Genomic DNA, 23,100 nt, shown 5'->3' with positions numbered 1-23,100 from the left:
TCTTTAAAGACCTCCAAAAATATGCTACATACACACTCACACACAAATAAATACACGCATATCTGACAATTATGTAGCTCCGAAAAGAAGTGGATTAAGACACTGAGAAGGTGGTAGACAGAGCCCTAGATGTAATTCCACTAATCAGATTTGCATTTACCTTTTTTGGCTTCTGTAAAGCAATCTTCAGTTAGAGTCACCTCAAAAGGTCACTTCTTACCCTGAAAACAAAAGAGAACATCAAAATCTGAATGTCAAGACAAAGCAGCACCCACCTATTTGCCTGGAAGAGATGCAAGAAAAACCACCAAAGAACTCAATTCTATTCAATGGCAAATGACTCTCAGACTCAATAAAAACAAGTCCCAAGACCTCCGCTTAACTGGACCATGATTAACTGGACCACATACGTGCCTTTGAGCTCTTCAAGACAACAGAAACAACTTGGATGGAAAAAGTGGAGGTGAAACATTTCACATGTTGCCTATGAGGTTTTTTTCATTTCGTCCATCAGTTTATTTTCGTGTGGAATAACACGTGAGTCACAGTCTTTTGTTTTTGGAAACCAGACTGCTACAGAACCGTGCCTCTGTTTGGTTAACATCCACAATATCTCTAATTTCATTAAAGCAAAGGCTTATCTTTTCCCCCTCTTCAGAAGAGAGTTAGTTCTTGTAGACAAGATGCTTTATGCCACTCCGGACCTTTCAAAACGGATAAAAGCACCACAGTTTTCAATGAGGGGTGGGTTTTCACTGGTTGGTAAAAGCTGTTCACTCAGTGTTTTCCACTTAGCATATATCCACCAGATGCACTAAGTTCAATAAAAATAGTTCCCGGCAGATGAAATAAACAATTGAAATCAAGCTTCCTGAAACACAAAGAAAGCAAGAAACATGCTTTATCCCACATCTACTCCTGCATCTGCAAACTCCCTTATGCAAAATAGTGTATAATCCTTTAAGAAACATTACAAACTGCCTCTTTCTGCCCATGTAACTGGGATCAACATATGGCACAAGTGAAAAGAAAAACATTTGTTTATTAATTTAGATCAAGTTACCAACAGGGTCCAAGATTCATTCCACATCCATTGACCAAATGCTCATAAATTTTTTGTAAGATGGTGAAGTCATATCATCATTTTAGTAAAATCTTAATATCCTTTTGCTCACTCTTCAGAACAATATGTAATGAAGTGGTTTTAATTTCAGACAGAGTACCTCCCTGCTCATCCCTCGCCTGCTGGCCCTGAATGTGGAAAGGCAAACATCATTGAGAAGAGTTAAATCTTATTTCATTCAGGCTAAAAATTTGAAAGTGGTACTTTGGTGTGTACTCTCTTTGAGGAATTGATCTGAGGCCAATTTATGACATTTCCACAAGCATGTGTATGCAGATTCTTGCCATTAAGACTGGAAAAAAATGCAGGCTCTGAGTGAAATCATAATTTTCATGTTTACTGTAAGAGGAAACTGGAGGTTTTCACCATAAATGTTCACCATTTGGGTGGGGGAAAACCCTAGTTCCAGGACTTAAAATCACTATTTTGCAACCCTGCCCCAAACCTTTTTGTTTTTACACAAAACAATTCAAATTGAAAATGAAAATTGTGTCACATCGTGTGCTTTACTGCTGATGTGCGTCCCCAGGATTGGTTTCTCCAGTGGTGAGAACTCTGTTAGAGGGCAAATGGCGATAAGAAAACAGAGCAGTGATGGTCGGTCCCCAAGGTAATGCTGAAATCTACAAAGCAGCCCCGCCCCACACAAATAAGAAGAGCTCATTAAACAGGAGACAGGGCAATCATCTTACACAACAGAAACTTCCATCTCCATCACTCATCCAACCCTAAATGGAGAGTAAGTTAACTCTGGCAGACCCTAGTCAATTTCAAGGCAAGAACGCCCCTTCTGCCTCCTTTTTGCTGGAGATGTTCTCCAACGTGTGCACACTAACCTAATTTTCATGTTTATCTATTAAACTGCCTCTATTTTTCTGTGTTTGGCAGTCAGGTCTGTAGTATCAGACTTTGCACTACAGATAAGATTGCACTGCAAAGATCATTTAGGCCTGGCAAACAATTAGACCCTTATTAAAACTGAATTAAAAAAAAAAAAACTCCTGAAAATGCCTACTCTGAATAAAGTTATCTCTAGTATTATATTCAAACCTGTCCAACATTTCCAGGTAAGTACTGGGTCTGTTTCTCTACTCACCTATCTACAAAGAACTGTATGTAAGTGAACACAGAGCAAAAAGAGAAGCTGGTTCTCCCTCACAGATTTTACCAGTATAATTTCTCTCTAGAGGGAAAAAAAATTAATAGTAACAATATCATACAATTGACCTTCCAACTTACAATTACTAAAGCAATACAAAGTTGGCTACACTTAATCTTTATTTAATACATTAAAAAAACTGGCAGTGGGATACAAACCATATTTTCCTCCATTTTGAAGTTCCATAAATTTTAATGCATATGTACATTTGACCACTCATTAATTTCTTTCTGTTGATTTTAGTTTTTGGTATACATTAGCAAAGTAATCTAAAAGATATTTTTCCAGCTTTGCTGAGAAAAGATTAATAGTTCAACAGCTGTTTGCCATCATGCTAAATTAAATGAAATGTGTCAATATAACAGACAAGAAAATTAGAGAGTAGGACTGTGGCCTGAGTCTGCATCATTACTAGCCTAGAAGAATCAGAAATCAACAACTCGGAGAAAAATCTGCATTTCATTTTTCCCAAAACATAAAACTTCTGTTTCTAAAACCATATTTGCTATTAAAAACAAAAAACAAAAGACAAAAGACACTTTGACTTATCAAATGTATCAACTATTTATCTGCATGTTTACTGGCAGCACAAGCACCAAAACTAAAATTCAATCATTCTGTAAAGCTTTTAAGTTAAAAAAAAAAAAAAGATAAACGAAATATATTCCCCCTCCAGCCCACCTGTCTTCTTTTTTTTTTTTTTTTTTTTTTAATGCTGTCATCATATGAATTGCATTTTTCTTTTTCTTTTTCTTTCTTATGTGTCCTATTGACTTCAGGTTTTAAAAGTGAGCTAGGGACAAAGTAAATAGAAATTACTTTTTTTCCTTTATGTCATTTTGTATACAAATCAAGATCCTGTGAACACTGGAAACTGTTCTGTGTGTGGCCTTGTAACTATTGTTTGCGATAGTGTTATTTACCTGAAGCTATTTGATGACCATGAAGGCCTTGACCAATACATTAATCTTCAGCTGAGAATCCTAGTTTAAGAAACTTTATGTACTTCTCAACTCCCCTCTACCCCTTATTAGGAATTTTACTTTGCAGACCCCTTAGGTTACTACAGGGCTTCAATTTCATACCTTCTATGAGCATATTTTGCCCCTACTCTAATCCGTGTGATAAATAATACATAGTGCCATTTGGTATCACCTCGTTGGAACAGAGTCCAGGTAAACGTGGAGGTGTGATTTCATTTCACAAGACTGAAAATGAACAATATGTGCTCTATTTTTTCCGCTTAAAAGTATTTCTCCCTCATCTTTCATGGCAGCTCAAGGAAATGATTTGCATGGGGATTTCAGCATTATAGTTCATCCTGTACAATTACACAGGAGACTGTGAAGGAGGGTCAACAGAGCTCAACTCACCTTTCAGTCTCACAGATGCTGGATGAGAACCTACTGTGTGTCAGCATCACTAGGGATGCAAGGATGATGCAAGTCTCTCCCGTGCCACGAAGAAGGTGGCAGTTAAGAGTTCATCTCTGGCCACAGGAACCCTCCTCTCATTCCCATCTGCCCCAATATGTCCATCAAATAACATGTATTTCATTTGAGGGGGAAAAAAAAACAGTCTAAATGGACCAATTTCCAAGAGACTGTTGTCTCTTTAACCTGTGAATCTTCACTCATGTGGGCTTTTCTGGATTGTCTCTCAAAAATGTTTTAGAAAACCAGAGTATCTCAACACAAACTCAACTAGCCAAAAAATGGTAACACAAGGGTCACTTCATTTTCTTACCCTCAAGACAAGAAAATCCACTTAGAATTCAACCCCAAAGTGCTTTCTTTTTTTTTCTCTTTTTCTTTTCTCTGCTCTAATAACTTCAAATATTGAGTCAGGTTTACAAAAAGAAAAAGGAAGGAGGGAGGGAAGGAAATGAGATTAAAAAAAAAAAGAAAAGAAAAGAAGTAAAGAAACAGGGAGAAGAAACCAGGGGGAAAAGGAAAAGGAAATAAAACAGAAAGAAAAAGAAAACTCTTGTGGAGTACACGTCTCTGGGACCAGAGGCGACCTTCACCATCACCCAGGTTTGCCGGTTTACAGTTACCACATTTATTTTACTTTTCTCTATCAAAAAGCCTACTGCTGTGACGCATCACTCCCCAAAGTTTCCTCCTATTGCGGCAAGAAACATTTTACTTCCTTCCTTTCTTCCCCACACTCTGGGACCCTCACCAAGTCAGAGGACCTAACACTGGGGTCCATTCTAGTAAGAAAAATTGAAAATACTCTAAATAAAGCAAGCCACGTGGTGCAGGCAGCCCTGGCCGAGGATTGCCCGTGAGATAAGTTCAGGCTGGCAGCCCTCAGCTACTCCACACCGGCCCCTCTCTCTTGGGAAAAAAAAAAAACAAAACACTCTCTCACCTGCAAGGAAAGTAAAACCCTGGTCATGGTCATGTGAAAATATTTTATAGGTATCCTTTAGCAGGCTTTAAATGTTGAAACCTAAAAACAATATTTGCTGTTTTCGCTTTGAAGCTCTAACAAAGCCTTTGTTTTAGATTTACCTTGAGTGTGTGCAATAAGAGTTAATAATCAAATCCATCCCAACCCCCACAAATGTTAAACAAAAAGATAAAAGAAATGCAAATAGCTATTGTCATGGAAAGTTAAAGTACCTGTCTGTATTTTTAAGTGAAAACTATTATCTCTATCAATCAAAATTTAAGAATACAATAGCGCTAATCACAGAAGGTGCTCTGACAGAGTTACTTTTCCTCACCAAAAAAAAAAAAAAAAGTATTTTTCCTCTTAAAAACCCAGTATAAAAGTCATATACTTACAATGAGATAGGGTATTTGTAATTTTATTATTAAAAACCTTCAGCAGCCTCACTGTTAATAAATGCTTCAAGTCTCTAGACTGATTTGTACCTAAGAAGACCCAAGTCCCTACATATTTTAATAAGGTTGATGAAATTTTATTTAAATTCTCACAGTTTCCAACCTGCGGGGGAACAGCACACTCTTCTGTTGAAAAGAGTTACTCAAACAGAGGCAACAGTTAACTGGTAATGAAAACTCCTTTCAGACTCTGGACACAATTCCTAGTCCCTGAAATATTTTTACACAGGACCTATCTTCCTTGGTTAGCTCATCCTTTCCAATGGTAGCAATTCATTTTTGAAATTATAACGTGATTTCTAACATCACACCCCAGAATAATCAAAGTGCACAGTGCATCAATTTCTCTAAGTCTTCTTTTAATTCACTTTTTAAAAAGACTGGACTAGACTCTGAATGTGGTGCTTTCTACAGACAGTGACAGGAGCAAAAAATAGCAAGACCCCAGATAGTAAAACAAACAGCTCAAGATTAAAATTCCTAGAGCAAACAGTTAAGCCAGGATGCCATTATGCTGGCTAAGCCTGGATGGATGTCTCCTCCACTGTGGGGCCAAGAGGCTGTCATCTTCCCCCCAGCAAGATCAGATTTCCTTCCCTCCCGACCGCCTCTCTGAGCATCATGGCCAACATCTCTAGTGTGCTATTAATATCAATGAAGAGACGATTCGATTTCCACTGAAGAAAACCCTTCCTATTCCGGCACAGACCTTCGGGGAGGACCCTGGCCCGGGGATAGACAATACAGCAGCAGAGTTTCACTGCTTTCTTACAGTTCGGTCTCGCAACACTGTTTGAAGGCTTTTAGCAAACAATGGCAGCATTATCTCCAGGATAGTTACAAAACAGGATTTGTTAGGACAAAGAATAATAAAGCTGTTTTCTCTCTCTCTCTCTCTCTCCGTCTCCCTCTCTCTCTCTCTGTTTTCTTCCCCCCAGTTCCCAAGAGCCTCTCTCTGCCAGTCGAAAATTCAGCCACATTTCCTGAGAGGCACCTGTACTTGTCCATTTCAAGGCAGCCGGCAACTGACAATGGCCCCAGGAACCAGGATCAGAAGAGCAACAAAGTAGCCTCTCAACATTTGTAAAATGAAACAAAAGTAACAGCCTTGGTTTCGCACACACTTACCGGTTCATGGTGAGGAAGGAAAGCTTTGGGGCCGGCAGAGGCAATTTTCACACAATGGAAGAAAGTTGAGAGTTTGTAAGGGAGAAACTACGGGCGCTTGGAAGCCTGCGGGCTCTCAGGGCTCCCGGGCTGGCGGCAGTGTGAGGGAGGACTGAAGGTATGTGGGCTAAACACAACAAAAGCCACTGCCTTACTCTAGATTAAATATGCAGGAAGAGGCCCCTTTGCATAAACACAAACACTCAGCAAATGAATAACTGGCTCAATCAGACGCCCGCTGTGCCTTCTACCTGTCCTCTCTCTGACAGGAGACACTGCCTGTTCCAGGGGACAAGGACTAAACGGGAGACAGTTAAATGTTGTGTTGCTATAATAACAATTAAAATGAATTGCATTCATTAGTAATTAAGAACTCACTCCTGGGAAGGGGGGAAGTCTGGGGAGGAGGGGGAGGAATATAAACGCTATTGTTGTATCTTTAGCTACTCCAAAAAGAACTTGGTGTAAGACCCATCAGCGGACTTTTACTGGAGCTTGCATTTAGACCTCTAATATTCAATGAGAGTTTTAAACAACCACAATTTTTTGGCCACAATTTAAGGTCAGAAATGTATCTTTTGTTTCTCTGCTTTGCCACATTATAAACTGATCCTTCTGAGTCTGTACCTACAAAAAGATGTGTTTCACATATGCATAAAATTTACATATATAAAATATATACACACACATATATGTACATGCATATACATGTGTACATATACTCACATAATATTCATGCATATCTAACCAAAGAAAATAAATTAAAAAAAGTGTCACTTTCCACTCCTCAGTTCACTAATGATTTAAGAAAAGTAATTTGAGTCTTCCAAAAATACATCCCAAATGCCTGCCTTTCAAATGTCATCAATCCCTGACCACTCATTTAAAAACATTAACCATATATTACAAAGAATGCTTTTAACTGAGTGGCCTCAGCCACTTATAATTTCAATTAAATAACGTAATTACAGTCAACAATTTTCTCCATTTTGGCAGAAAATATGCCATACCTCAACATAATCTGTCCTTAGAACCGAAGAATTTAAGCAAGAGGAAAAACGCAGGCGCGGGGAATTCACTGCTGCATGTTCCCAGCTCATGGAGTCAACTCACACTCACCTCTAACCTCTTATTATATGTGCCAGCTACGTGTTGGTCTTAGTAACTTAATTATTTTTTAATAACTTTGGCAGAATTAAGTGATTTCGATTGAAACATAAATAAGATTATGTTCGCCTACTTCCTTTTCACACCACATAGTACTTTGGGGACAAACCCAGCACTGCTATTCAGTAAGATGTGTCTACATTTGTACTTGGACTGAAAAAGGGTAGATCACAGATCCTTCACAGCCTCAGAGGACGTACCACAATTACACCAGCCAAGGGAAATAAGGTGGCTTTCTATTTCCAAAGCAAGTTTTATTTTATTACCACCACACTGTTTCCTGGCTATATCATTCTACCCCCAAAGCAAAAGAATATTGCTGAAAAGTTGAAAAAAAAATGTTTCACAAACAAAAAAAGCCCATCCTAAACATACATTATGGCCTAACATGGAGAAAGGAGAAAATTTAAAAATTTACAACAAAATAATACAGGTTCTTTAAGAGGGGTTCCCAAAGACACTAAAGATGCCTATTCTGTTCATTCTTTTGTCTTGCAGTGACCTTCCTGATCAGGTGTTAGCTAACCCACTTCTATAGAGTGAGATAACCTTGATGCAAATAAACCATAGAACAAAATTTAATCAGTATATCACTGTGAAAAAAGCCTTGGTCCATCCCAATGGAGCTTCTAATGACTGTTTTGGCAGTTCTGGCGGGTAGTTCTGCTTCCCAGCTCATCTATATCTCATACTGGTTGAGCAAGCTAATGGAAATGCTGTTAGTGGAATCCAATATTCATGCTCTGTATCGTGCAAACCTGGATGCAACTGAATATATTATACAATTATAGGTAGTATCTAATTCCATAGGTATTAGATACTGTCCTCAAAATTAATATTTTAATGAGGACAGTGAAATAAAGACGACAATCCAGGTAAGGGAGTCATGCACTGTGGCCTAGCTAAGCTCCTTTGCTGCCAGAGTGCTGGATCCCAGAGCAACCTGCACAAGACACAGGGATTGTGACAAAAATCCGTATGCGAGCCTTAGATGCTGAGTGACATATACTGATGCACAGAGTCAAAGATGTCATCCTCACACAAGCGCCACTCGCTGTAAGCCTGAGAGAGCATGCAGGGGGGAAGATGAGGGGAGTGGGGTGGGGAGGAGTTGCAGTGAGACCTCCAGAAAATAAACAGGGTGTACAGTTTCAAAGGCTGCAGACACAGACATTTCATTGTTCAAGCCAATTATCAGTGGAAAATAATAACAACAGATGGATTGAGAGTCACTGACTTTTCATATGCACTTCATCTCGGCAGAACAGATGATGAAACGCGAGAGCTATCTCAAAAAGGCAAAACATCTTTCAGTAAGAGAACTCTACAGTCCAGATGGGGACCTTCTAAGGCTGCTGATTATCTTCTTATAATGTTGTAAGATAGACTTACTAAAACATTTCAAGAGCTGATCAGATATGATGCATACAATGGCTTCATTATTGGAAGGAGTTACCTCAGACTTGTGACTAAACCAGGCTGAGATTTCAATAAAGGTTAGGACTCTAAGCTTCCTGTTTTCTCATCAGGGACTGCAGGTTCCAACTAAAACTGGAAATCTGTGCACAAGAGAAGAATAAACTATCGCCCAAGGATTTTTGTGCTCTTCTTTCGTTTGAGCAGAGGGGAAAAAAAGAGAGAGAGAGAGAAACTGGAACTGTGAAAAGGACATTAAATTATTCTGAAGCATTCCACCATGCTTCATATGGAGGGGGGGAGCTCCAAAGCAATTCCTTATTAAAAGCATTCAGTGATAAAATATCATCTCTTATATGCAGTGAGAACATCCTACATATCCCTTGCCACCGGTGACTGCAAAATATAATTTGCTTTTAGTAGGAAATAAATATAAATTTCAACGATGGTGTGATAAACAGTTCTAATAAATGCCAACCACACAGACAAAACCCACCAACAAACCCAAGAGCATTTCCACTTAAATATCACCAAGTCTGACTTGTAGATAAAACACAACAGGTAAACCACAACCTAATTAACTGCTAAAATACAAAAAAAGAAAAGTTAAAATCTCTCGTCAGATTAAGCCTCGTTACTCCTGGAAGAACAGTGTATCTGTCCCCATCTCTCCATCCACCATCAATTCCATGTACATAATTTTGCACAAATCTTCCTCTGAACTGAAATAAAACATGGTTGAAAAAAGAAAACCTGATCTCCCTGCTATTTACTAACATACTTAACATTTAAAAAATATTTTTATGAACACAACTGTTGATTTCACAAGTTTATAACATAAGCAAAGAAAAAAAATTTTTTTTTCAGAGCAAGGCTTTTCTTTCAAAGTACTCTGACAAAAGTAAATTCGTAGCAGAACATACAAGCACGAAGAAAATATCGCCAAGGGCCAAATTCTGCAACTGCTTTGAGAAGCAAACAAGAACACAAAAGATGTGTAATGCAACCATCTGTCTCTCCTCATACTATATCAATGCCTCAACTTTATCCCCCACCCCCTTAGCCAGCCCACACCAATGCCACAAAACCAAATGGCTTCACTTATGTTTCCTGCACGGCAAATTTACACAATGCACTTAAGAATGCAAAAGTTGATTTTTTTTTTTTTACACATAAACTAGTATCTTAAAAAATTTCTCCCCACTTGAACAATTCCATTGTCATTATGTCTTATTCAGAGTAGGGCTTCTTTGAAAAAGCACTACAACTCCACTGTGATAAAGATGTCCCCACATGGAGATATCTGTTTAGGCTCAAAAGAATCTCCCTTCAAAACCTTAATCTCCACTATCTTGTGTTTTCTGAGATAATCAGACACTAGATGAGGACAGCTGAAAAAAAGAATCCTAAAATTATTCCAATAGAACCTTTACTTTTTTTTTTTTTTCTGCTCTAAATGGCAGGTTGTTTCCCCTCATTTATTATTTGAAATAACTGTACTCATTTTTAATCACTGCCCTTGAAAGTCAGCAGGCCCACTGGGATTTTTTTTTTTTTTTAAATTAGGTTCATTCTACATTTACTGAGCAACCACTGTGGTATCAGGAACTCACTGGGCGATCGGTGATCAAAATCATGACATCCCCGTTTTTAGGGCCAAGACTGCCTGCTCCAATAAACCCAGAACTCTACATCTTACAACAAATCTTCCAGACCAGGTAGGTGGAAGCATTGTATTTATGTATATACTTATTTGGGCAGGCAGATATAATAGATATTTGAAAAGCTGTGGCACCTCAGTAGGTATCCAATTGCTTTCAAAGGTGGGAATTAAGACTTTTAATGACTACACTGTACACCAGAAATTAACACAACATGGTAAATGGACTATACTTCAATTTAAAAAAAAAGGCTTTTAATGGAAATCTCTGGGTAAAATCAATACAGGTCATCATAAATGATTCTCACAAAGAGGCCGTAATTGAAAACAACAATAACTGGGAAAGAGAGAGCCCCACAGGCAACGCTTCTCCCTGCTCTTCTGCAGGGCCAGGCAAGTACTCTTGGTTGGAATCGAGACTTGCACAGCAGGGGCCACGTCTGGTTTATTTCTGTTTTCTTGCTGACAATGGTTTTTCCCCTGCACCCCTCTCCACGTTCCAGGATAAGAAGGCCTCAGCTATTTTCTCAAGGGGCTGATTTTTTGACTCCCCTGCGGGTGTTTCTGCCCGGGGACCACAGAGGCTCCTGGTCCGGCTAGCCGCGGTAATCTTAGGACACACACAGCGAATCCAGCCACCACCGGGTGAGGGATTCTGCTAATTGTTTAAACCTGCCGTCGTGTCTGGCCACCAGTTGGCAGACACAACCCGTGGCTGCCTACCAGGCCTAGGTTAGCACAGCTGGAGCCAGATGACAGGCTCTCGAAGATATTCTTCCCATGGCCACATCTGGCTCCCGGCGGCTCCAATCTGCGGTGAAACATTTTGTTTGGTTTTTCCGGGAAAGTTTGGGCCTCAGATAAAACCAGTCAGATTAATCCTGACTGTGTGTGTGCATTTCAGCTTGGGACAAAATATCAGAATATAAACTCAATGAAGGCAAGGACTTCATCTGTCTTACGTGCTGTCTCTCTGTAGACAACAGTAATAGCTACACACAGTAGGTGTTCAATAAATACATATGGAATGAACACCACTAATCAGCATGTAAATTGAATCCAAACAAGCCCACATCTCATTCCAGCTCCTCTATTCCTACTGTTACATGTACGCTGGCGAACTCTCAGGTTGCACTTCGAAAAGACCCTCAAAGTGGCCGCACAGTTAAATTTTACAGTGGGCGTGTTGACCCAGGGAGAAAGGCACTCAAGGATGAACCCACTCACATCGTCACTTGAGATTGGAAGACCTCCCAGCAATCTCTCCCTGAAAATCACCCTCTCCCAGTATTACCCATACCCCGACTTTATTGGTCCTTAGACTGCAAAACTTGGCAGCTGTGTACCCACAGGGCTTGCAAGTGACCCAAAAGTAGAAACTTACCTTTCAGCCACCAGAGAAATGCCAAATGATGAGGCAACTTTTCCTGGCTCCTTTTCATCCCATATCCTTTCCCATGCCTCTCTTCCTGAAATCTCAGACATTTGAAGATCCCAGCTCCCTGTTATACTCAACTTTGACCCATCTCTAGGCTTTCCCAAAGCTCACTGCCTCTCTAGCTCCCACTAGAAACACACTTAGAAATGCCAGTATAAGTTAGAACTCTTTGGGGCTCACCCCCTCGGCGGCTCCTTAGCTGGAGAGGTTTCTGATTCATACGGGATGCTAAAGGGATGTTAGCACTGATACCAGGGAACCTTTCATCCTTATGACAATAAAGCTCCCCCGAATGCCCCCAAACTTGACAAAGGAGGAAGGACATTTGGTTTGGTAGAAGCCTGGCATGGCTGTTTGCACGTGAGGCTGCTTCCCCAATACAGCAAGTTAACGTTCCTAAAACAAGAATGGCTGAAACAGGCAGATGACTTTGACAAGCTCAGCATATGGTCTTCAACGAAGCAAAGCTACTCAAAAGTGCACTAGATAAAGCTGTTGCTCCCTCTTCTGTCATGTAAAGCAGCAGGGGTGGGGGTGATTCTTACCAGCTCAGTGTAAGTTCCTGAAAGGGGCGCTGTGTCCACTCTGGCTCTTCCACCGTGTGAAAAGGTGGGCCAGGAAGGGTTTTTTAAAAAAAAAAAACCCTAGATGACCTCCTCTCCTTTGTTCCTGATTTTTGGAATTACTTTAAAAGTGGGAGAATGTCTTTCCACAACCCCACAGTCACAATCAAAGTTTAAGATAATCAAGGGAGAAGCAGCATACCAGGATGCAAATGATATCCAGTCCTTGGCTAAGAAGAGGCTATAATGGAAAAACAACCAAAAGAGAACAGAAAAAAAATTTTTTCTTAATTACAGAAAAATGTCGATGGCAGGGTTGGGTGGTGGTGGGGAGAGTGTGGAAAGGCCCAGGGAGTATAAAATGAGTATCTTTTTTTCTCAACACTTCCTTGGATGGCCTCAGTTAAAACTCACAATTATATAAAACAGCACTGCACTGTAGAGGTGAGTCTATGATGGTTCAGACCTTCCAAGCACAGATTCAAGTCCCTGAGTTCAAAACTCAGCTGCTTACTGGCCCGGGGAACCCAGGCAAGGTCCTGAAGTTCTCTGTCCCTCAGCGTGCTCATCCATAAAATGGGCTGAATTATAGCACATAATGTGCTTTTGAGGAATAAATGCATTAACATTAAAAAGTGCTTAGAAAAGTGCCTGGCACAGAGTGAGTGATAAAGATATGAGAGCTGCTGTTATTATAACCAGGGATAATGTAACTTAAGTAAATCGAAAACGTCCTACGCCTCATTTCTGCCATCTCTACAAGTTGTTAATAATGTCTGGTTCTGTGCCATGCTACAGGCTAGAAAAAAGCAGAGAACATACATCAGACTTTAAACTTAATGCAGTGCTAAAATAAAATCAAAGTACTTACTCTTCCCCCTCAATATTAGCTGGAGAATCCAAGATTTAAGATTGGGGTCTCACCTACCTCAGTGAAGGGTAAACCATTAAGCTACAGGAGAGCTGCAACCCGAGTGTGAGCTGCTCGTCCTGCCAACGACCAGAAAGGACTTTGGGGTGATGTTCAAAGAAGGCAGAAGAATCTGGCCTCAAACCCAAAGGTATTGAAACACATTTTCTTGTACTTTTCAAGTCTGTGCATATAGATTCTGTTACTGATTTAGGATCTTAAAACAGTTTGTTTATTTTTTAAATGCCTTTCAGCTCACCTTTAATAACATGTTTCTTTGACTTGGCTGAACTATGCCTCAGAAGAATTACAAGTGGGAATATGGCTGGGTGAAAGGTTCAGTGAACTAATCCACACCTGGTCCATGTAAAAAAAAAAAAAAAGGCTCATATTTTCCACATAGAAACAAGTCTCTTTATACAAACCAGGCTTTTATTTAATGGTTAAGGCACTTTTCCTGCCGCACAAGCTTTCAAGAGCTTCTTCACTGGGGTGGGGAAAGGCCTGAGGACCACCACCCAGTCCTACCACGGAGTTTTATCAGTGACAGACAGGATGATGATGATGATGCAAAAACACCGGTAGAACACGAAGTGGTAGATTTGTTTTACCACAAATTCCTTGACAAAGTTTTACCAACGACCAGAGACAAGGATGTTCCCCCCAAAACAGACTAGGAATCAAACAGGATGTTCTGTGTCTTCAGGGCCAAAATTCAGATTTCTTCTTCACCAACTGTGTGGTCTAGACTTTTCAGTGGAGGGAATAACGCTCAGATGGGAAAAATAGCAAGTAAGTGAAGAGAACGAACACATTTTAGAGGTGAAGGGTACCCGGGATGGGGGGGTGGTCTAGTCGGGGTCCTCCCTCCTAGGGAGCAGAAGTAGCATGTGACAGAGACCACGCAGGTGGTGCGGATGACAGCAGGGACGGGGCCTCGGACTCCCACCAAACGGGGTGTCAGAGCAGGGTCCTGTGAACAGCGAGGATGCCAGAGAACGGACGCAGGAATCACAAATGTCCCGTCAACAGTGCTGGTCTGTTGCATCTGAACTAGAATCTACCCAAGTTCACTTTCTCCCAGAAAGTCATTCACCTTAGTGCTCCAGGCATCTGGGTTTTTTTTCTTCTCAGTTTTTATGCCTAAGAAAATTCCTTTTAATCAACTCTGGCTTGAAGTAAGTGGAAAAGGAGATTTTCCCACATCTTCAATAAAGGGGCAAAGTGAAGTAGAAAGAACATCTCACTACATGGCAATAGAGGCTGTTTCTCCTTCTGGACCCACCAGTAATTCTGCTAGAATCTGGTAGGTCCCTTCCCTTCTCCATGCCTCAGTCTCCTTGTTGGGAAAAAGAGTGGTACTTGGGGGTGATGTGCACTGGTACACAGTGGTCGCCTGAAGGAGTTGTTAATACACTGAAATACTTGTACAGTGGTTGGGAAATAGCCTTGGCCATTGAGTTATCCAAATCCCTCCCCTCCAGCCACTCCACTGAACCTTCCAGGATCCTCTGAAGCACAGAAGGGAGCCCCCAGCACCCTGCTCCAGTGCTAAGCCCGGTGTCCATCTCGGACAGCCAATGCGTGTGCTGTTCCTGTTAGTTAGCCTTAGTGACCATCAGCCCAGATGTGCTGAGAGGCTCTTTTCCAAGGCTATGACGACACAATGACCACCAGGACCAGCTTATGTATGGAGGAAGCCACTACCCAGGGCCCAGAAGGGCTGCGACCAGCAGAACAACAGACCCACGAGGGACCCACCTTTCCTCTCCTACTTGGGGCACCCTGATGTAGGCCCATAGTCACAAGGCAAATCAGTGAAGTCTTGGGGCAAATACTTAGGGCTCAATTTGTTCTCAAAACCTGGAAAGAAATATATCACGGTGAAATGGCTCTCAAAGCGACATCCTGAGCTCTGAGGGAAATTATGAACACGTGTAATCAAATTATATTTACCATGGCAATTTCTAAGAGCTCGTACTTTCTGGTCTGCTTTTACAACTCTTCAGGAAAAGGAATATTTCTCTACCCAATGTTTCAAATTTCCACAGCAGAGCTGAGGCGTTATACGCACTGAAATATACAGGAAAGCAAAAAAATTCCCATTTATTGTTGTTTCCTTCAACCCTCCATACCGTCTTTGCAACCGTTACCCAAAAGTCACTCCCACATTTTGCTGGCTGCCATGACGCCATGCTGTCACTTGATCAGGTGTGGGGTACCACATGGTATGAATAAATACTTATCCACAACCGCATATTAAACGGGAATTCGCAAAGGCGAGCTCCGGAGACAAAGACGTTTCTATATAGAAATATTAACTAAGAATGTAAGTAAATGGCCCCACTGGAAAAAAAAGTTCTGAAGTAGCAATATAAACTATATTTAATAGCAACAAAAAAATATTTTCCTTTTGGGAAAGCAATTTGGGCTTCTAAAAGTGACTGCCTTTCACATGACTTTGTACAGTATGCCCGAACTCCTTCATTTCCTAAAGCCCATATGCTAGGCCCCCTAGTTCTACCTTGTGAGAGTTAATTTCTTAAATTAATCTTCTCCCAAGTACAGTATTCAAATAAAAAATGATTTTGGTATCTTCCTCCCCCCCCCCCCCGCCAGTTGTTATTTTCTTAAGCACTTGAGTATCACAAGTCCCAAAGAACATATGTTCCCAAGGAAGGGGAAAAAGAAAGGGAAAAAAAAAAAACAGGACTCTAGAACTAATACACAATGAAAAATAAATTTAAAGCAGCCTTCTGGTCTGACATAAGAATATAAAAATGATATGAGCAAGAACAGCTTAGTTTACATACTTTTCAGTCACAGCTGCTGCTCTAAAACCACAATACCTTTAAAATAACATTTTAAGGAAACAGATACGGCATGGCTGTAGCCTTAGCTGGATGAAGCTCACTGAATTCAAGGGGCTTCTCTCTTTTTATGTACTTACTTTACACAACGCTGTACACAGGCACAATTAAGAGGGAAAGAGCGATGCACTTTAAAATAATGTTGTGATAAACCAAGGGAATGATAAAATAATTTTACCCTGCAGGATTTTGTTTTTCTTTTTCCTTTAAAATCACCAGACCTCAGACATCAAAATAGAGTTTCAGGGACAAAAGGAATAAGTCCCCTCTTCTTGGTTAATATTTAATTGGGTGCTAAAGATTTCTTGGAGAGACCTCTGCACCTCCACTGACAGGCACATGAGAGGCTCCTGTCTCTGCAAGAGATGCAGGCCCTTCCCTGAATCAACGAAAATAACATACCATCAAATCAGACTATTCAATTAATAAATTACTTCGGTGGACCTTGCAGGCCAAGTCCTATTTAATTACATAATTTAAAAAATATTTGCACATTGCAATCACCGAAATTGGCTTTGAGGTTTCATAATACACACTTAACACTTGAGTTAGAGAACAAATTTATTTAATAAAAGCAGACCTAAAGTGCTAGAAGGCCACACCACTCAAACTGCAAAATCACTTAGCACATCCTCAGAAAAAGCAAATAAACTTTTCCACTATTTAGACGTGGGCTGTTGAATGTCAGGAGAGGCCGGCTGACTTTTTTTTTTTCTTTTTTTGCATTTTCTCTGTCATGCGTTGCCTGTAAATCTGACCATTTTGAGAGGTAATTAGAATAGAGCTAATGGACAAAATGGTTCCAGTTAAAGATAAATTAAAGATAAACTAAGGTGGAAGATGTCAAGAACCCAGTAGTAAAAACCTCTTCAGACTAAAACAAAGAGAAGTCGTATTACTGTCCCATTTTTCACTTAGAATACCAACACACACTATAAATTAACATGGTTCCTGGGTGTAAAGATGCAACCCATTAGGAAAGCACACACAAACTGAGGGGTGAGGAGGACATTCATAAAAAGGCTAGAGTTACTTGGTCTCCAAAAAGAGGGCAGAAACCTTTTAAAGTGACTGGATTTCTTATGGTTGTACTGGGGGCCATGAGATGGCCATTAAATGAATTTTCTAGAAAACCACTTGACCACTGTGGCACCACAACTTGTTCTGCCTTCCCATTTTGATGGAAATCTCTGTCAGACACACACACATGTTCAGTAACCATTGCGTGCCTTTTACCCACAGTGGCCTCAGAGCTTTTTACACCCATGGGGCTAACTCTATTTACACCAAAAGCCCCAGACCACCATGACAAGGCTGTTATTTTTGTCTGCGGGTCTACCCCTTGAAGGCTGCTGTCACGGGCAACCCAGCCTGCGGCGCCTCCACCTGCCCGCTCTCCTGACCTCCCCACAGCCTCCAACTGGCTGCCAGTGAACTGCCAGTTAGAGAGGCATCTCAAGTTCTGAAACTTAAAAGTTTTAAGTTAGGTTTAAGTAAAAGTTTCTAGGGAGACCTGGTACCATGCCTGAGTACCACTCTTTCTCCCAACAAGGAGACTGAGGTATGGAGAAGGGAAGGGGCCAACCAAATGACATCAGGAAATTCGCCTCTCAGTCCCATGACCCCTTCTCTCTTTTACTTCCACACATTTCTAGGAAGTAATGTGTACATTCCTGGGCTCCAAGTATTCACCTAGCATGCCTCCCTTGGCCCTCACCACGGCTCTGTTGCCAAGGTTACTGGGTTTTAAGTCTCCTCTGATTTGGTCCATTGACTCCATCTGCTGACCCTCCCTCTTCAAATCCTTCTCCTCTCCGAGTGTTCACCCTGGAACACAGGCGGTCCATGATCCGCCAGCATCTTCAGTGCCTTACCAGTTCTCCTCCCATCATCCTTCCCTCCATGAACGTGACCACCATCCAACCCGCAAATGAGGCCAAACACTTTGGAGGCTGCTTTGATGCCTCCCTCACCACATTCAACAATCAAATTCATTCTATTCTATTTTTTTCCTCTTCTTCATCCCTATCGAAACTCAGCAGCCCACACAAGAGAGCCTCATATCAGCTCCTGTCTGAGCCTTCCCGGGGCTTTTTGCTGCCTTTGTACTTGTTCTCCTCAAACCTATCTGTACGGAATTCAAACTCATCTTGTAAAACTCAAGTTTGCACATTTTTTTCAACTCCCGGATGGCTTCTCCCATTCTCATCTTAGTATTTTTGACACTGGGATGCATCACAAAGTTGATGTCGATGCTTAAAGTCACAGGCTTTCCATATGCATGTCCTACCCCTGCTCAAAAAATTCTTAGCTTCCTACAGGCCAGAGTCAAGGTGAGATGCGCAAAGGTACTCAGAAGGCTCTTTTTGATGCTGGCCCGGCCTGGTCTTCTGGCCGCACCTCCTGCTGCTCCCTGACTTCCATTCTACCATCAACAGATACTATGCTAATATATAATAATGCACACCCTGCACTGCCCACTTCCACCTCCAAGACTTCACACAGACCACTGATCACCTTGCCCATCTTCTCCTAGAGAGATCTTACCTGTCCCCCACAACTCAGGCACAAATAAATGTAAGAAGCATTTCTTACAAGAAGCATTCTAATCTCTTTAGATCCATGCCCCGGTTATTGGTTCCATTTGTACAGAGTGCTTGTCCTAATAGAGCAATGATTTCATTTTATTATACTGCTTTGCCTAGTCAATAGTTTCTCCTGGTAACCTGGATGCTCATTCTACTAAAAGCACTTTATGTATCTTTTAAAAAAAATTTTTATTGAAGCATAATCAACATACATTACATTAGTTTCAGGTATATAATGAATATCTCTCCTTGAATGAATAAAGTTGATGAATTCTAGAAACAAAGTCAATGACAACAATTCTTGAGCTCCGTCATAAGACCGACTCTTCCCCTTCTTAATTCCTCGCCCCACTAAAATTGTTCAACAAGGTAAAGTCAATGTACCGAATCTGCATTGTATTTGTTCACAACTCTGAGGACATAAAAAGTGTTATCACAGCTGACAACTATGTGAATGACTGAGACACAATTTGGACAAAAAATCTTATGTCCCCTTGAAGTAAAATCACCTTACTGTTCATGATACCACAAAGGAAACAGAACGAGCAAGGAAGCTCTAAGAACTTAATCAAATAGACTTCTTATAAATAAGAATTGAGATTCACTATCCACCAAAAATGCAATTACCCTCCCCCTACTAACAGTGCTCTAACTTAGACTCCGCACACAGAAGAAGCTTTCAGGTTATAAGACAATTTTACATTAAGGTCTTAGATGACCCTTAATGCCATTCCCTCTCCAGAACCTGTGGTCTGCTAAACTTCAACTTTAATAATATCATCACACATCCCACCTCCAGCAACTCAATCTTTGCAGTCAGTCTTCAAAACAGTGTAAAAGAGAGAGCCATCGTGGCTCTGAACTCTCATCTTTGGCAGATTTGGTAACGGTATTAAAACAAGAAATCTATTACCACCCAACAGCGGCTTCATACTCAAGAAATGGCATCACTAAAGTGATGAAAGAATAAAAGCCAACCCCTGGAAATGTGAAAAGACCAGATGGGCTGCTAACAACAAATAATGCCATGGAATATTCTCTCTGGGGTCAATATTTTCAGAGACCCAGAACTAAAAATATCAGAGAAAAGTGTGTAGGGTCGGGGAGGGGGAATTGGATGAAGGTAATCCAAAGGTTCAAACTTCAGTTATAAGATAAATAAGTACTAGGGATGTAATGCACAACATGATAAAGATAATTAAACACTGCTAATAGTATAGATGAAAGTTGTTTAAAGAGTGAATCCTAAGAGTTCTCATCACAAGAAAAGAAGTTTGTTCGTATTTCTTTAATTTTTTATCTACATGAGGTGATGGGTGTTTCCTAAACTTATTGTGATAATCAACTCACGATGTATGTAAGTCAAATCATTATCCTGTACATCTTAAACTTACATAGTGCTGTATGTCAATTATATCTCAATAAATCTGGAAGAAAAAAATATAAAAGAAGGGAGGGAGGGAGGAATAAGAAAAGAAAGGTAGATGTAAAAAAAAAAGAAAAGAAAAAAGTGTGTTGTTTATAAAGTAATCAAAGGTAATTGGCAGATGTAACCAGATCTTATTTTTCATAATTATGACTTGGCTGAGTCATTTAACTTCTCCAATCCTCAATGTCTCCATCTGGAAAATGGGTTCATGAGATGCCTGTGAGAGTCAAATGTGACTGAATGTGCTATGCTCACAGATAGGACTTTTATTTTTTATTTTCATATTTATTTTTATCTGTGTATGTGAGAGTCAAGGTGTGTGAACCAGAGAAGACAGTGACTTCGGATACAACCCCAACATCATTTAGTCACTTAGCAAATGCTGGTGAACACCACTCTGTGCCCCCTGGAATTTAAGAAGAATAAAACTTGGCCCCTGCCCTCAAGGGGCTCACAGTTAAGCAGTTAAGATCTGTGCTGTCCAACACAGTAGTCCTTAGTCACATGTGGATATTTTAATTTAAATTAAGTGGAAACCACAAATCCAGGTCCTCAATGCACTAGTCACATTTCCAGAGCTATGTGCAGCTGCCAATTGTGGTCTGGCTACCATACTTGATAGCCATTCACTTTCATCACTGCAGAAAGTTTCATCTAACAGCTCTGGTCTATAGGGTGAGACAGTTAAGTATATAGGTAATTTTTAACACACTCTGATAAGTGATAATTTGGTAGCAGCAAAGATTTTATAATGGAGGTGATATTCTTGAAGGATTAGTAGGTTTCATTTTTCTGGGGCAGAAAGGAGAAGCCAAGTGGAGTGAACCCCAAGTGCAAAGGCACAGAACTATCAAGAGGTATTCTGAGTTCTAGGAAGGAGAGGTAAGTTATTTTTGGTGTCTGGCATATAAGTTCATGAGGAAGCAATGGGCAAAGATGGGTGGGCTTGGAAGAGCGATTAGGATCCAACTCGGAAAGCCTCACAAGCCAAAGTAAGAGTCAGGACTTAATTCAGGAAGACTAACCTATCAGTTGTGCTTTACAGAAAACTAACCATGAGGTGGTTGTCAGCTTTGGATACGCACATGAGAACTCTTCTGGAAAGCTTCTGAAAATGCGGATTCCAGAGCCCTTACCCTAACTGAATTAAATCCATTTCTGGGCATGGGACCTTCACATCAGTAAGTCTTAAAATCCCAAAGTAACTGAAGTGTAGCCAGGGCTGAAAACCAACAGAGATGATGACAAAGAACGGTGATTGTGGTTAAGCTAGAATGAAGAAGTACAAGGAAGAGCCTACTGCAATAGTCCTACCAACAGGTGGTGGGGACCTCACCTAACACAGGAACAGGGAGGATGAAAAAGAAACGCTGATTTTGTAGAAGTTTCGAAGACAGAATTAATATGACCTGGAAACCAAGAATATGAGCAATCAAAGAGAAAAAAATAGAATACAATACAACTTCTATCCCCTGGCAGTAATGACCAAGATCAAGCATGTAGGAAATTGAGCAAATTTAAGAGGGGGAGTGACAATTAGCTCAGTTATAGAGGCACTGCCTGCTAAATTCCTCAGAGCATCTGGTAGGAAAGTCCAGGAAGTCAGAGGAAATATCTGCCTGGATTCTGCTAAGCCAGAGAGTAGGGGGGCATAGAGTATTTGGGAAGAGTGCTGGCAGGATCCATACAGAGTAAAATATTTTCCTTTAAATGTCAGCAATAGAAAAGACATCCACTTTTCAAGTTCTGCTGTATCCCCACCTATTCCACACTGTACGTCGATGCCCTGTCTGCCTGGCATCACCAACAGGCCACAGGCATCCTATTCTAACACTACTTATTGGTTGTATGGCCTTGAATAAATTGTTGAACTCTCTGAGTCTGGGCTTCACCTTCTTAACACTCAAAGGAGAGAAGTAAGCTAGAGGTAGATGCTACCAAGTGGTCCCTCCAGTTTGAAGATTCTGCAGACACATTACATTCTGAAGAGCAGAAATTATACATATAACTTCTAATAATTTCTAGCATTGATATATGCACTAATTTGTATATTTATTTATATTCCAGAAATGTTATGTATTTCTGAGATTACATACAGACATTTCATCAATTACACAGATTCAAAAAAAAGTCATATAAATGTATTTTCTTTTGTCTTAAATTTATTCATCAAAAAGACACACTCAACCTATCTTTTAGTCCTGAATACCAGTTTGTGTTTGTTGGTTTTCCTTTGCATTTTTGCTGAAGTAAGGGACTGCCAACTCCAGTGCCTGTGTGGACAGAGGATCACACTAATGAGTACAGCAGTCAGAGGAGAATGACAAATTCCAGCCCATGTCCCAGCTAAAGGAGCCTCCAGGCCACAGCTGCCCTTGGGGGACATGGACTCAGTGTGGTTTCACTTTATTCACAAAACCTAGAAACCCAGGTGTAATCTCTTCACCTTTAAACCCTGGCAACCAACACAAATTATTTTAAAATAACGTAGACCAGACACACAGGCCCAGGGCTGCCAGATTGTGCCCTGCCCCAAAGTATGCCATCTGCTGTGACTTTTGAACCTGAAGAACACAAAGCACACATACAGCAAGAAAGAAGTCCTCTTAAGTCCCTAGGATGGTTCAGATTGTTATGTTTAGTCTAAGCAAGTCAGACCAACAACAGCCTAGGACTTACAGCTACCTTCACATGAGTGTCTATAATGAAACCTCCTACAAAATGCATTAATTTTCACGAAGCATCTTTGTGGGGT

General features: G+C 40.6%; 1 protein-coding gene across 8 annotated transcripts in view; it reads right to left on the bottom strand.

Annotated features, from left to right (window-relative positions):
• Positions 1-23,100, bottom strand: part of FOXP1 (forkhead box P1) — a 549,781-nt gene that overhangs the window by 316,214 nt on the left and 210,467 nt on the right. For 7 of the 8 annotated variants that reach the window (XM_031471119.2, XM_064496312.1, XM_031471116.2 and 4 more), the window contains one exon: positions 161-221. The gene's annotated coding sequence lies outside the window, so the exon portion shown is untranslated. Of the gene's footprint in view, positions 1-160; positions 222-6,265; positions 6,430-23,100 lie in introns of those variants that run through there. The other variant, XM_064496314.1, reaches the window with a different exon arrangement.

Source organism: Camelus dromedarius, chromosome 17, assembly GCF_036321535.1.
Source record: "Camelus dromedarius isolate mCamDro1 chromosome 17, mCamDro1.pat, whole genome shotgun sequence".
NCBI lineage: Eukaryota > Metazoa > Chordata > Mammalia > Artiodactyla > Camelidae > Camelus > Camelus dromedarius.
Note: the sequence above shows the minus strand (reverse complement) of the source record. Positions and strands in the feature narration are given on the sequence as shown.